Source organism: Notothenia rossii (genome assembly GCF_949606895.1).
Source record: "Notothenia rossii genome assembly, chromosome: 5".
Lineage (NCBI taxonomy): Eukaryota > Metazoa > Chordata > Actinopteri > Perciformes > Nototheniidae > Notothenia > Notothenia rossii.
This window is the reverse complement of record NC_136903.1, coordinates 44,936,579-44,949,025: the sequence shown is the minus strand read 5'-3', so window position 1 is coordinate 44,949,025 and position 12,447 is coordinate 44,936,579. Positions and strand designations below refer to the sequence as shown.

Genomic DNA, 12,447 nt, shown 5'->3' with positions numbered 1-12,447 from the left:
GAGAAGAATGTATGTATGTCTGAAGACAATATATGTATGCAAGAGGAAACAAGGGGAATTTAGCGATCACAAAGAAAACGGCCAAGACACACATTGAGACCAGAAAATGAATGTTATTAAGGGCTGTAAATATAATAAGCCTGTTGTCGATTTTAGACATAGGCTTATTATATTTACAGCCATTAATAACATTCATTTTCTGGACTCAATGTGTGTCTTGGCCGTTTTCTTTGTTCCAAGCAAACGAGTCCTTTTTGTTTTGAAATCACTTCCGTGAGTTTTGCGGCCCCCCTCCCCCATCGCTCCACTGACCATTAGACCATTTAGTAAGGTAAAAAGCAAAAGGGCAAAAATGCCTCTCAGACGCTCTTCCTTTTACTTTTTTAATAAAGAAAAACAAATGGTCCGTAACACGGACTCATATATATACTGTAAGGAGAATGTATGTGCGTGAGAGGACCAGTATGAATTACGGCATAGAAATATGCGAACACAAACCTACAGACTGGGGGTTGGGAGATCACAGGAGTGGGGGGGGAGAGCTGTGGAATGTGACCATCCCCCTTGGTAGAATTCCTCCAAACATTCCGATGGCCAATTCGTTTTAAACAAAGAGTTCGCAACACAGGACAGCATAGGCAACATGGGGGGTGGGGGCTGGTGAACGGTCAATGTTTGTAAACACAATCCCCAGCATGCGTAATCAAACCAAAAGAGAAAATGCAGATATCATTCTCTCTCTCGACTCGCTGGTATCTCGAGCTGAGCGCTCATTGGTGTGCATACTGCTCACAGGCTGGGCGGCTGTGTATATAGTAGGGATGTAACGATATACCGAATATCGCGGTAAACTTCCCAATACCGTCGTGAGACTGACAAAATCTACTGCGATTTAAAAAAATGTTTAATTAAAAACAAAAAGATTATTTACAACACTTTGTTTTTTTTTCAACCTTTATTTAACCAGGTGGTCCCATTGAGATCATCGATCTCTTTTTCAAGAGAGACCTGTCCAACATGGCAGCAAGTAGGTTACAACCTGAAAATAAAACAACAGATAACACAAAAGGACATCGTATTTACAGGGCTACATTTACACACCTAGAGACATTGACAAGTACCAACCATATATTTATATCTCGCCATGTCAATAAGCCTGGCGTTAGACTTTTTTGCTGTCCGTCATTTTGACAGACAGGATCGTAAAATATCCGTCATAATCCCTTATTACCCGTCGGGTCTGAACAGTTCACGATAGAGCATGCTCGTGAACTGTCAACGGGGGGGGGGGGGGGGGGCGGTGTTATGCCGTGTGTGCATGCACCTCGCGGGACGCGCACAGCGTAAAGCAAAACCTCCCAGACATGTATTGACCTGTACGGCAAAGTACGGTTTGGAAACTATATCATTTCCTTTTGGAGGGCATGCATAACACGGCATAACACCAGAGCCTGGCTCTGGGGAAACGTTGGCGCTGTTCTGAGTTTGTTCTAATCTGTCAAAATGACAGACTGCTTTCAGATTTTTCCGTCATTGTTAAATAAAATATTCGCTTAACGCGACCACTTGTGTCCCAGCAACATCAGTACCAAGCGAGAGAGTTTTTTCCAGAGCAGGGGATATTGTAAACACCCCAGCTTATAAATACCTGGAAATGTGGACATTCTCATATTCCTAAAAACCTGTCTGATGATGCTGAGTGAGTGACTAGTGAGTTTGAGTTGAGTTACTTGAAAAACTAAAGTGAAACTTGATTTATTTTATTGCATGGTCTGATTATTAAATGTCCTTGTTTATTTGTGAGATGCAGTGGCATAAAGAAAATGCTTACTTTGTTTGGTAGTACCAGTAGGCACAAAAACACTGGTTTTCTTGTTCCAGTCTGTTACTGTCACTTTGTTTTTGACACTTTAAAATACTGCTATCCTACAAAAATGCTGTAAAAATCAGATTTATTATGTAATAAAGAAACATTTTCCGAGTAAAAAAATGTTTTATTGAAAAAGAAAAATTTATGATTTTTTTTTTCTTCCCTTTATTATTCAATATCGCGATAAATACCGTACCGTGGACTTGTTATCGCGATATTATCGTACCGTGAGTTTTTGGTATCGTTACATCCCTACTATATAGTGTATTCATAATGTACCCCTCCTCACTGTTTATTCATCATTCAACCATTTACACCTTCCTTTTTTCCTGTCAAGAGGTTGAAAAAGATTGAGTCCTATGTTTCCAATTGGTTCCCAAATCTGAACATTGACCAGTGGCATAAGATCAGGAGCCGGGTAAATGAGAGACTGAGGAGCCCCCGAAAAACAGATCCCGAAATAGCTTGTCCTGGTTTCCGCAGCAGATAGGCCTACAGTATGGTTTCTGTTATGTCAGTTATTTTAAATAAAACGGTGAAAACTGAACTTGAAAATTGTTTCCTCTTTTTATTTTATTTATTATTTTCGGGACGTGGGGAGACGTGTGTGATTAAAAATTCATTCGCAGAAATGTAAAGTGATCTAACTAAGTTCTATTCATATTCTTGACGGGAAGAGCAGTGTAAATGGGTGCCCATATGCATTTGAAAAGCAATATAAATCACACAGTTATTATACAATAGGCTATAAAAGCACCATCGATAACCATTACCTTTCTCCAATTCAAACTTTGGACGGGAAAAAAGGAAGGTGTAAATGGTTGGGCTATACTGTACTGTATACATACGAAGGCCATTCAAGCTAGAGTTCTTCTGGAAATGTTCACATCAGGCACCTTCAAGTTAAACAATACTACAGTAAACAATTAACACAGTAAATTATGTGGATTAAACCACATTTACTTCGTTAAAAATAAACGAAATATGATTTTGTTTGAATGATTAAATGTCATCAGGCACCTTCAAGTTAAACAATCAGGTGCACACTTTAATGTGCCGTGAAGGATTATTTGAATTATTTGAAGTATTAAAGTAACGTGTTATGGCAGGAAAGTTAAATCTGGTATATTAATTTTAATGTCACCTTATATATATTCATGTGTGTTACATTTGAAGGGACAAATTACATTTTTCCTCCCCAATATATTGAGGTGAAGTCTTTGTGTTTAGAGAGGGATGTGAGCAGGGGACATCCTTATTTGGGGATAGCTCCAAAACTCTGGAATGTTTCCCTCATAAAAGAAGAGGGTGCGTTACACATGCTTAGGGCAAATGTGTGTGTTTTCATTGCAGTAAATATATGTGCTGCGTGATTACTGTTCAACTATACCTCTGTTTTTATTCGTTCATGTGTGGGTACTAAATGGCTACAAACATTGTGGAGAAATTAGCTTAAACATGTTTTATTACTCTATATGAAATGGAAGCAGCTTTTATGACAGGGACGAGAGAGCTGGGGGAGGGGACATTCTTCCTAAGATTTTCAGCATGTCAATTATCAGGGAAATCTACTTGTTTTAAATAGATATGTGTGGTTGATTACTTTGTATTAATAATAACAGTATGTGTAAAGGAAGCTGGAAATATGCAATGTGAAACCTTTTATTTGAAGTAAGGATGTGAACAATAGCTCAAATGGCTGGAAAGGCTGCAGGACAAATGAGTGTGTTCTCTATACTGGGCCTGTGTGAAGTTTGACTATTTGAAAAGCATCTCTAATACTGCTTAAGAGCATAGGTAATGTGTTCCTCGTTATTATTGTGATGAAAGTAATTTACATGTATTATGTATATTTAGCCAACTATAACAACTATATCTTAAAACATACTTTTAACTTGTGTGTGGTAACCTGAGGGGGGGAAGATGGACACAGGGACAAAGGGCCATAAAGGGGATGTGTGTGTGCTGGCTGCAAGATGTGAAATAAGATAAGGAAACTTGTTGTTTAGAGCAGGTTCGTACCAGACACCAAAAGGTATCTGGTTTTCGTCAAACTGAAAGAGACTTTTTGTTTCCGGGTTTCTTCTGCTGTGTCGCACTGATTGGGTGCGACAGGCCATGTGTTGGTCTCTCCCAATAAGATGACCTCTGGGGGAAAGCACGCACACAACTCCTCCTGTGTTTTTAGTATGAAGGCCTGTGTTTTCCTTTGGTTCGCGCTCTTGTTTTTGACTTGCCGTTCCTGAGACGTGTCTCGCACGGGGGTAGAACCTGAGCCCGGAGTACTCTGCAGAGTGCTTCGTGATTCGGTGAAGTATTTGTATGATTTTGCCATTAAAGCAGATTATTGTTTAACCCTTATCCTGGCTGCTTTGAATTTTTCCTTCTTTTGAGAACCCGCTCATATAAGAACGGCGTGGAGCAGAGATTCTGCCCCAACAGCCGCCACCTCCGGAGTCGGCTTGACTCGGTTTAAAGAATGCACAAATGTGTTTAATAGTTAATGTCAGATATGTACTAAGTAAATACATTTGTTCCAGCTCAAGATTAGATTCAACTTTATTGTTATTGCACATATTACAGGTACTGAGAAAACGAAATGCAGTTTAGCTTCTAACCAGGGGTGCAACAAGCAGCGAAAAGTAATGTGCACAATACTACAGTAAACAATTCACACTGTCAATTATGTGGATTAAACCACATTTATTTCGTTAAAAAGAAACTAAATATGATTTTGTTTGAATGATTAAATGTAGGGTGAATTGCCCTAATGTGGGACATTTTTGCATTTCAGACTTCGGGAATATATTGCGATGTGAAGCAGATACAATAAATCAAAATCCAGTACCATTCTGAAATCCCCAGTTATATTAGACACTAATAATACAGTAAACTATTAACACTGTACATATTTTTTTTTGCCCGTGGGATTAGGATGATGCATTTTCCTCCGGTCGGATGTGATATAAAAACAAAGCGATTATTTTTTTTGTTGTAAACTCAAGTGGATTACATTTAGTGCATTAATTTCAACTCGCGAACATATGATACATTACATGATCGTGAGGATGATGATTGAAAATCGTTTGTTTGAGCCGGGCTGCATTTCCTGATCTAAAAACATAGCGATGGTTTTGTACTTACGCCAATGTGAATTAAACAACATTATTTTGTTAAATAAAAACATGGTGATGTTTTGTAAATGATTACATGTCTCTTATTTAGCACAGAATATGATCCTATCCATAACAAATATCCGCTATATCAGATACCTGTAGATCTATCAGCTGTTTATTTCACATGAGTTCCACTCTGGCAGCTTTTTAATCACGGCCCCCCCTGGTGGATCCATGATCCATTGCATCTGGTTTCATTATAATTACATGTATTTATCAAGGGGGCGTATCAAGTCCTGCAGGGGTTTTTCCTTTTCAGCAGGGGCCCACCCCGTACCGATCACGGACCTGCACGGGTAGGCGTCTGACATGAAGCGCTACATCTGTATTGAAAAGATAAACATAATTTCCCATACAAAAATGTATTAATATTAACCCTTGTATAATGTTTCATTATTTATCTAAAGAAAAGTGATATGATACATTATTTGTTCAACCTCACACTCAATGGCGTTGGCACATTTTCTGTGAAGAACATATATCAGAACACATTTTCAATGACCACCCACTGTACACCCCCCCTACACATTTATATTACAAACAGGATGTTCGGAGCTAACACAAGTGTGGAAATTGTGTGTGTGTGTGTGTGTGTGTGTGTGTGTGTGTGTGTGTGTGTGTGTGTGTGTGTGTGTGTGTGTGTGTGTGTGTGCGTGCGTGCGTGCGTGCGTGCGTGCGTGCGTGCGTGCGTGCGTGCGTGCGTGCGTGCGTGCGTGCGTGCGTGTGTGTGTGTGTCTTATCACAACTGATCAAGATGGCCAAATTATTCTCTGCTCAGATGGCCTTGCAAAGGATTTTGGAAGAGAGAGAACCATTTGATGATGATGTAGAGGAAGAGGAAGGTGTATCAGAATGTGAGGGTCACATTTCTGAGAATTCTGAGTCCGACAGTGACTTTGGAGAACAGGATTAGATTGAGCATCAGCTAGTTACAAAAAAAAGACGAGCCACAGGACCAGCCGCTCAGCGGGCAAAACAACAAGTAGCACTTTAATTCATTAATCAAGGTTCAAGGTTTTTATTTGTCATACGAACATAGCTACAGTGTAGTTATGACAATGAACCTCTTAGGTCACAGGCTCCTCCATTGAAGCAATATGCTCATTTTCCCATACAAATATTAATATAAAAATATTTAGAGTATTAAAATGCAATAAAAAGAGGTGTGTCCTATGCAGCCAGTGTAGTTCTTTAACCCAACATTGATTTTGAGTGAATCGGTCACATGACCTGGAAGGTATTGAAGAAATAAGCTCATTTTTCCATCAAAATATTAATATAAAAATATTTAGAGTGTTAAAATGCAATAAAAAGAGGTGTCTCCTATTCAGCCGGTGTAGTTCTTTGACCCAGCATTTATTTTTGAGTGATTAGGTCACATGACCTGGAAGGTATTAAAGAAATAAGCTAATTTTTCCATCAAATTATTAATATAAAATATTTAAAGTATTAAAATGCAATAAAAAGAGGTGTGTTCTATTCAGCCAGTGTAGTTCTTTGACCCAACATTGATTTTGAGTGATTAGGTAACATGACCTGGAAGGTATTAAAGAAATAAGCGAATTTTTCCATCAAATTATTAATATAAAATATTTAAAGTATTAAAATGCAATAAAAAGAGGTGTGTCCTATGCAGCCAGTGTAGTTCTTTGACCCAACATTGATTTTGAGCGAATCGGTCACATGACCTGGAAGGTATTGAAAGAATATGCTAATTTTCGCATACAAATATTAATATACAAATATTTTAAGTATTAAAATACACTAAAAGAAGGTGTGTCCTATGCAGCAAGTATAGTTATTTGACCCAGCACTGATTTTGAGTGAATCGGTCACATGACCTGGAAGTTATTGAAGAAATAAGCAAATGTTTCCATCAAATTAACGTATTAACGTAAACGTATTTAAAGTATTAAAATGCAATAAAAAGAGGTGTGTTCAATAAATGTATGCTCTAAACTGAATTTGCTTCACATTCAAACGATCGAGAAGCTGTCGATTTATAAAAAAAAAAAATTGTTGTCTAATTGTAAAAGTCATTTGTTGATGATCCCTAAATGAAAGCTTCGTTTCGCGGAGAAGATCTCCCCGTTAAACTGACGCTGCTGGCGAGTCTGGGAAACTGACACTGCTTGCGGGTCCGCGAATGTCCGTCGAATATCCAACCTAAAACTAAATTCAACGCGTTTTTTTACCGCGAGTATTTGTAGAGCGTAAGTCCGGCAGTTGCTTGCTTTTGTGGTGGAACATTACGGGACATAATTCACTGTGTTATAGAGAGTGTGTTGCGCCACGGACCTGTTAGGTAGTGCACCAGTGGTTTGTTATCATTCTAGCTTGAGTAGCATGTAATGAAGTTGTTCCTACCTTTCTGTAAACTTATGGAAAATAAAGTGTGGAGTTCCATACTCAACACGCCGCCTCCAACTCCCATTCATCGGCTCTACACTTTACAATATTTAAAACTATGAACCTTGCCCAAAGTTATGCACATTAAACCGAGCTCAGTGGAGAGGGGGAGTCATAGCCGATGGATGTGCTTGCGGCATGTTTGCGGTACGTCTTGTTTTAAATTATTGTTTCATGTCTTCTGTCAGGCGGTGTAGAACTTTACTGCGTCGGTCCGGCTCTGCATGCTACTCTTGTGCCGACTTTTAGGGGCGCTGAGGCAGGTTCTACGGTAGTAGGCTACGTTAAGCAACCATCTTTACCCATTTAAGGTGTTGATTGTTAAAGATATATTACAATATTGTCTGTGGGACCGCAGTGTTTTCCCTAAAAAACGGTGTATGTATCTGCTTTGATCCGCTCTGTGTTCATGTAAATACCGTAAATGCACACAGAGCGGATCAAAACAGACACAATATTGTGTGTGGGGGTGTGTCCCGGAAAGCAACACTTGATACTGGAAAGTGGAGGATATTAATGATTGTGTTACATTTTAGCAGCGGTGCACATACCATGAATATGGGGGACATGCCGGACAGATCTTAAAGTAAGGGTTACGACCCACCCGCTGTGAAATGAACTTATCTTCCATATTTGCCGTACACTTGTGTTTACGGAAGTTGAGATGTTTCTCGGTTGTGATTGGTTGTTCCTCGTCACATGACGAGCAGTGCGCGCTGCTGCAGTGCACGTCTCCATTGAAACCAATGGAAATGAGCTCGCAACGCTGATGTTTATGGCTCAGTACAAAGTTGTACTCATTGTATTAGTATAGGCTACTGTAGCTTTTTACACTGGAGGCGCCCATCTCGGCCGAAGTCGGTTCATATTAACCTAAAGGTACATCATTAAATGGTAAATGTCGCCTTTAAGGAGCAGCACATTTTTGTTTTATTTGTGTGTGAATAATAAAATAATTTCAAATATGTTTTTCTGTGATAGGTAATTGGTGTGGAGAAGATTGACCTCAGCCTTGCTTTGAATATTGTTCCAAAGGCTCTGTAGTAAATGGTGAGTATTCAAATGTTTTGTGTGATTTACTTGACTAACTTAAACTTGATCTTTAACAAATTGAAAACTGGTATTAGTCTGACAATTTCTGAATATTTATTCATAACATTTACATACTGCAAACATTGCAGGGATATACACATTTTCAGCTTTATTAGGCAAAAGTTATTCAGAAAGTGAGAGGCAAAAGCCAAACATTCTGCGATAAAGCCTCCTTCACAAAAGTGATAATGTTTTGTTTGTTGAAATGGCTATAGAATGGGTGTTTCTTATATGTAGTCTTAAATTACACTAATACTTATTTTAAGTCGCATTGGGAAACAAACGTAAATTAGATTAAATGTAATGTAGTCTAACCTGGTTGTCCGTACTTGATATAAAAAGTTATTCTCACTATAGAGCCAAAACAGGAGTAATGTGGTCCCTTTTCCATGCTCCGGTCATTACATTTTGAATCAGCTGAAGCAACTTAACTGAGTTTTTGGTACACCCTTATAATAAAGAGTTACAATAAGCTAGCCTTGAAGTAACAAATGCATGGACTAGTTTATCTGCATCGTTTTGAGGCAAGCAAACAACTACAATCATAACATCATTAGAAAATGAAATGATTTCATGATTTTTATGACTGTGATATTTTGTTTTCTTTGATAAATGCGGAGTTTAAGCGTATAACAACCCTGCCCCTCCAATCAAGATTTCTCTCAGCTGGATGTGCTATCTGACAAACTTCTGAAGGTTTTTGAGAAGAGAGGAGGACAGATAGGCCAGCGTCTGAACTGTATTATGTCAAACATGACTCAAGTAAGAATTCATTTTAAGGAAATTATACATCGAGTCAATAGTGTACACATTTCATTGAGCAAAATAGATTATTTATTTTCTTATTCCCCTTCACTTAGGTTGATGATGTCGATTTAGACCGGGATTGTCTTCTCAAGGGGCTGTGTGTGATGTTTTTGTTGGGCTTTAAAACATGTATTTATTTAAACACCACATTGTATATAGCCTAAACCCTAAAGTATGTGAACATCCTTGTTTTTTGTTTAATAGCCAGACTACACTGAAAAGCTAGAGGGCTTTTAATTTCAAACGGATGCAGGAAATGAAACATTTTTTATCAGGTCAGACAGGAGTATATCAGATAACAAGGAGGCTTAAAAGTACTGAAATCTGACCAAATGTACTTGTTAAACACAGGGACTTAGTAATGGGTATACATATGTATTGATTTGTTATATCTCACTCTGTTCCTTTTGTGACTGTGCACTCTGCAGGCAGAAGATGAAGACGTCATTCTGCGGTCCATTCAGGGGATTACAGTGGGACTTTATGTTGTCAAACACAATTCCATCCTGAGACCAGAGGACAGATGAGAGCAGAGGACAGATGAGACCAGAGGACAGATGAGACCAGAGGACAGATTGTCCTGGAAGGCCAACAGGTAGCCTACTAACTGATGTGGACAACATTGCATTAGCTGCTACCATGCTGTTTGGACTAATGTCTGCAATGAACCTGAACTACCCCCCTTAACTGAAGTGCACGTTCGGGGTGCTCTAGCAAATGTTAATGAAGCTAGACGGCAACATGCTCTCCAAGAAAGCCCAAGCGTTTAAAAACAAACTATTTGAGTGAGCTGTTGCCATGGACCATTGTGCACTTTTACAGCATTCATACTGGACTTTCATCGATACAACTGTCTTGCACTTCCTTTGCTCATGCTTTTTGCTGTATTGATTTGCATGTTTCAGAAATGTGTGTTTTTCCTGGGGTCATCTATTTTCAGAATGTACCACTTGTCATGTGTTTCAGAATGTACTAATTGCGCTACTTCAAAATGTCAGTTCTTGTTTTTATTTGTAATACTTTCTTTAGTGGGTGAGAAACCAGGCCATTATTATACTTTCATGTATTTTTCCAAAGCAATGCCATTGCTTTTTTGCATTAAAGTGCCCTTTCATATTAGCAGGCTACTATTTAAATAATGGATTTGCAAGAACATTTCCTTTTTCGGCTAGGCGTTGACATTTTCTGTTAATTGTTTACTATGAATGAGTTACAAAAATAAGCCTGTCTTTGCCATTTGGCACAATAAACCTTTATTTTGGTCGGGAGAATAGTTTCCTTTAACATTCCTTGCTGTGTTCTAACACAATAATGTATATGTACATGCATCACAAACATTTTCTATTTCTTCTATTTCTTTATTTTCAATTTATTTGTTAATTCTCCTGGGGCTGCATGATGGAAAAACCAAAAGCTCATCTGGATGTGTGGTGGTTGTTAATATTGTTGTAGTTTGCCCCTGAAAATGTCTATGCAAACGTTATTATTAATAATAATTTTTTTTTTTTAAATTATAAAAAAACGTAATCAATTTTTTTTTATATATATATTTTTTAAATGTTCCATTTTTATTTTGTAATCCCACTTTGGGAACCCCTGCATTAAAGAAAGTATTACAAATAAAAACAAGAACTGACATTTTGAAGTAGCGCAATTAGATCAAGACAATTCTGCAAATCTGTCAATCTGACTTTGATACAAGTGGTACATTCTGAAACACATAGAAAAACTCACATTTCTGAAACATGCAAATCAATACAGCACAAAGCATGAACAAAGGAAGTGCAAGACAGTTGTATCGATGAAAGTCCAGTACGAATGCTGTAAAAGTGCACAATGGTCCATGGCAACAGCTCACTCAAAAAGATTGTTTTTAAACGCTTGGGCTTTCTTGGAGAGCATGTTGCCGTCTAGCTCCATTAACATTTGCTGGAGCACTTCGAACGTGCACTTCAGTTTAGGGGGGTAGTTCAGGTTCATTGCATACATTAGTCCAAATAACATGGTAGCAGCTAATGCAATGTTGTCCACATCCTGTTGGCCTTCCAGGACAATCTGTCCTCTGGTCTCATCTGTCCTCTGGTCTCATCTGTCCTCTGGTCTCATGGTGGAATTGTGTTTGACAACACAAAGTCCCACTGTAATCCCCTGAATGGACCGCAGAATGACGTCTTCATCTTCTGCCTGCAGAGTGCACAGTCACAAAGGGAACAGAGTGAGATCTAAAAAATCAATACATATATATATACCCATTACTAAATCCCTGTGTTTAAAAAGTACATTTGATCAGATTTCAGTTCTTTTAAGCCTCCTTGTTATCTGATATACTCCTGTCTGACCTGATAAAAAATGTTTCATTTCCTGTATCCGTTTTAAATGAAAAGCCCTCTAGCTTTTCAGTGTAGTCTGGCTATTAAACAAAAAACAGGGATGTTCACATACTTTTGGCCAGCGCCATATAGACTTAGAGTTACGTCATCTCCGTTCACTCCAATGGACCACTTTTTTACAGCAATGGCGGATCGTGGAGCCTCTCAATCGTTCCCCGGAAGTTAGCGCCAAGGCTAGCAGAGCTGTAGAGTTGCAGCACAATAGACCGTTCGTGACGGACTTTTAAAGGTAAGAAGAAGTTTAAAGATTTATATTGCAGATATTATCAGTACATCTGATTCAAATTAACATGTGTATTAAAGGATGTCAGTGGATTATCCCTAAATTAGTAGATTTAGGGAACGTTTACAGATAAGAGATAAAGCTAGGATACTGGATCAAGTTAGCAACACACGTTGAACAGCCTTTTAATTGTAAATTCTATTCTCTTAATGTCATTTCGTCCAACGTTGTTGAATTAGAGAAGAGGGGCTTCTAAACGGGATTGTATGCAGGAGTGGAGGGAGTTAAATATTAGATAAATATAACTTTGGTGCGTAAGAGTGAGTGTTTTTAGCAGAGCCATATTGTGTCCTTGTGATTATGTTAATTATTACCTGTCTGTATAATGTTGCAGCTCAGCTGATTTTGGATAGATGGCAAAGGGAGAGGGACTTAAGTGAGAGTGAAAACACAAGGTAAGTTTAATACTACTGTTTTATA

At 38.4% G+C, this 12,447-nt stretch overlaps 1 protein-coding gene across 23 annotated transcripts in view; it reads left to right on the top strand.

Moving 5' to 3' along the window:
• chst6 (carbohydrate sulfotransferase 6) overlaps positions 1-12,447 on the top strand; it is an 88,036-nt gene that overhangs the window by 68,566 nt on the left and 7,023 nt on the right. For 3 of the 23 annotated variants that reach the window (XR_013808306.1, XR_013808307.1, XR_013808308.1), the window contains exons 1-5: positions 7,076-7,602; positions 8,437-8,505; positions 9,203-9,309; positions 11,867-11,973; positions 12,362-12,422. The gene's annotated coding sequence lies outside the window, so the exon portion shown is untranslated. Of the gene's footprint in view, positions 1-7,058; positions 7,603-7,822; positions 8,042-8,436; positions 8,506-9,167; positions 9,310-9,782; positions 11,019-11,866; positions 11,974-12,361; positions 12,423-12,447 lie in introns of those variants that run through there. The other 20 variants (XR_013808291.1, XR_013808294.1, XR_013808296.1 and 17 more) reach the window with 15 other exon arrangements.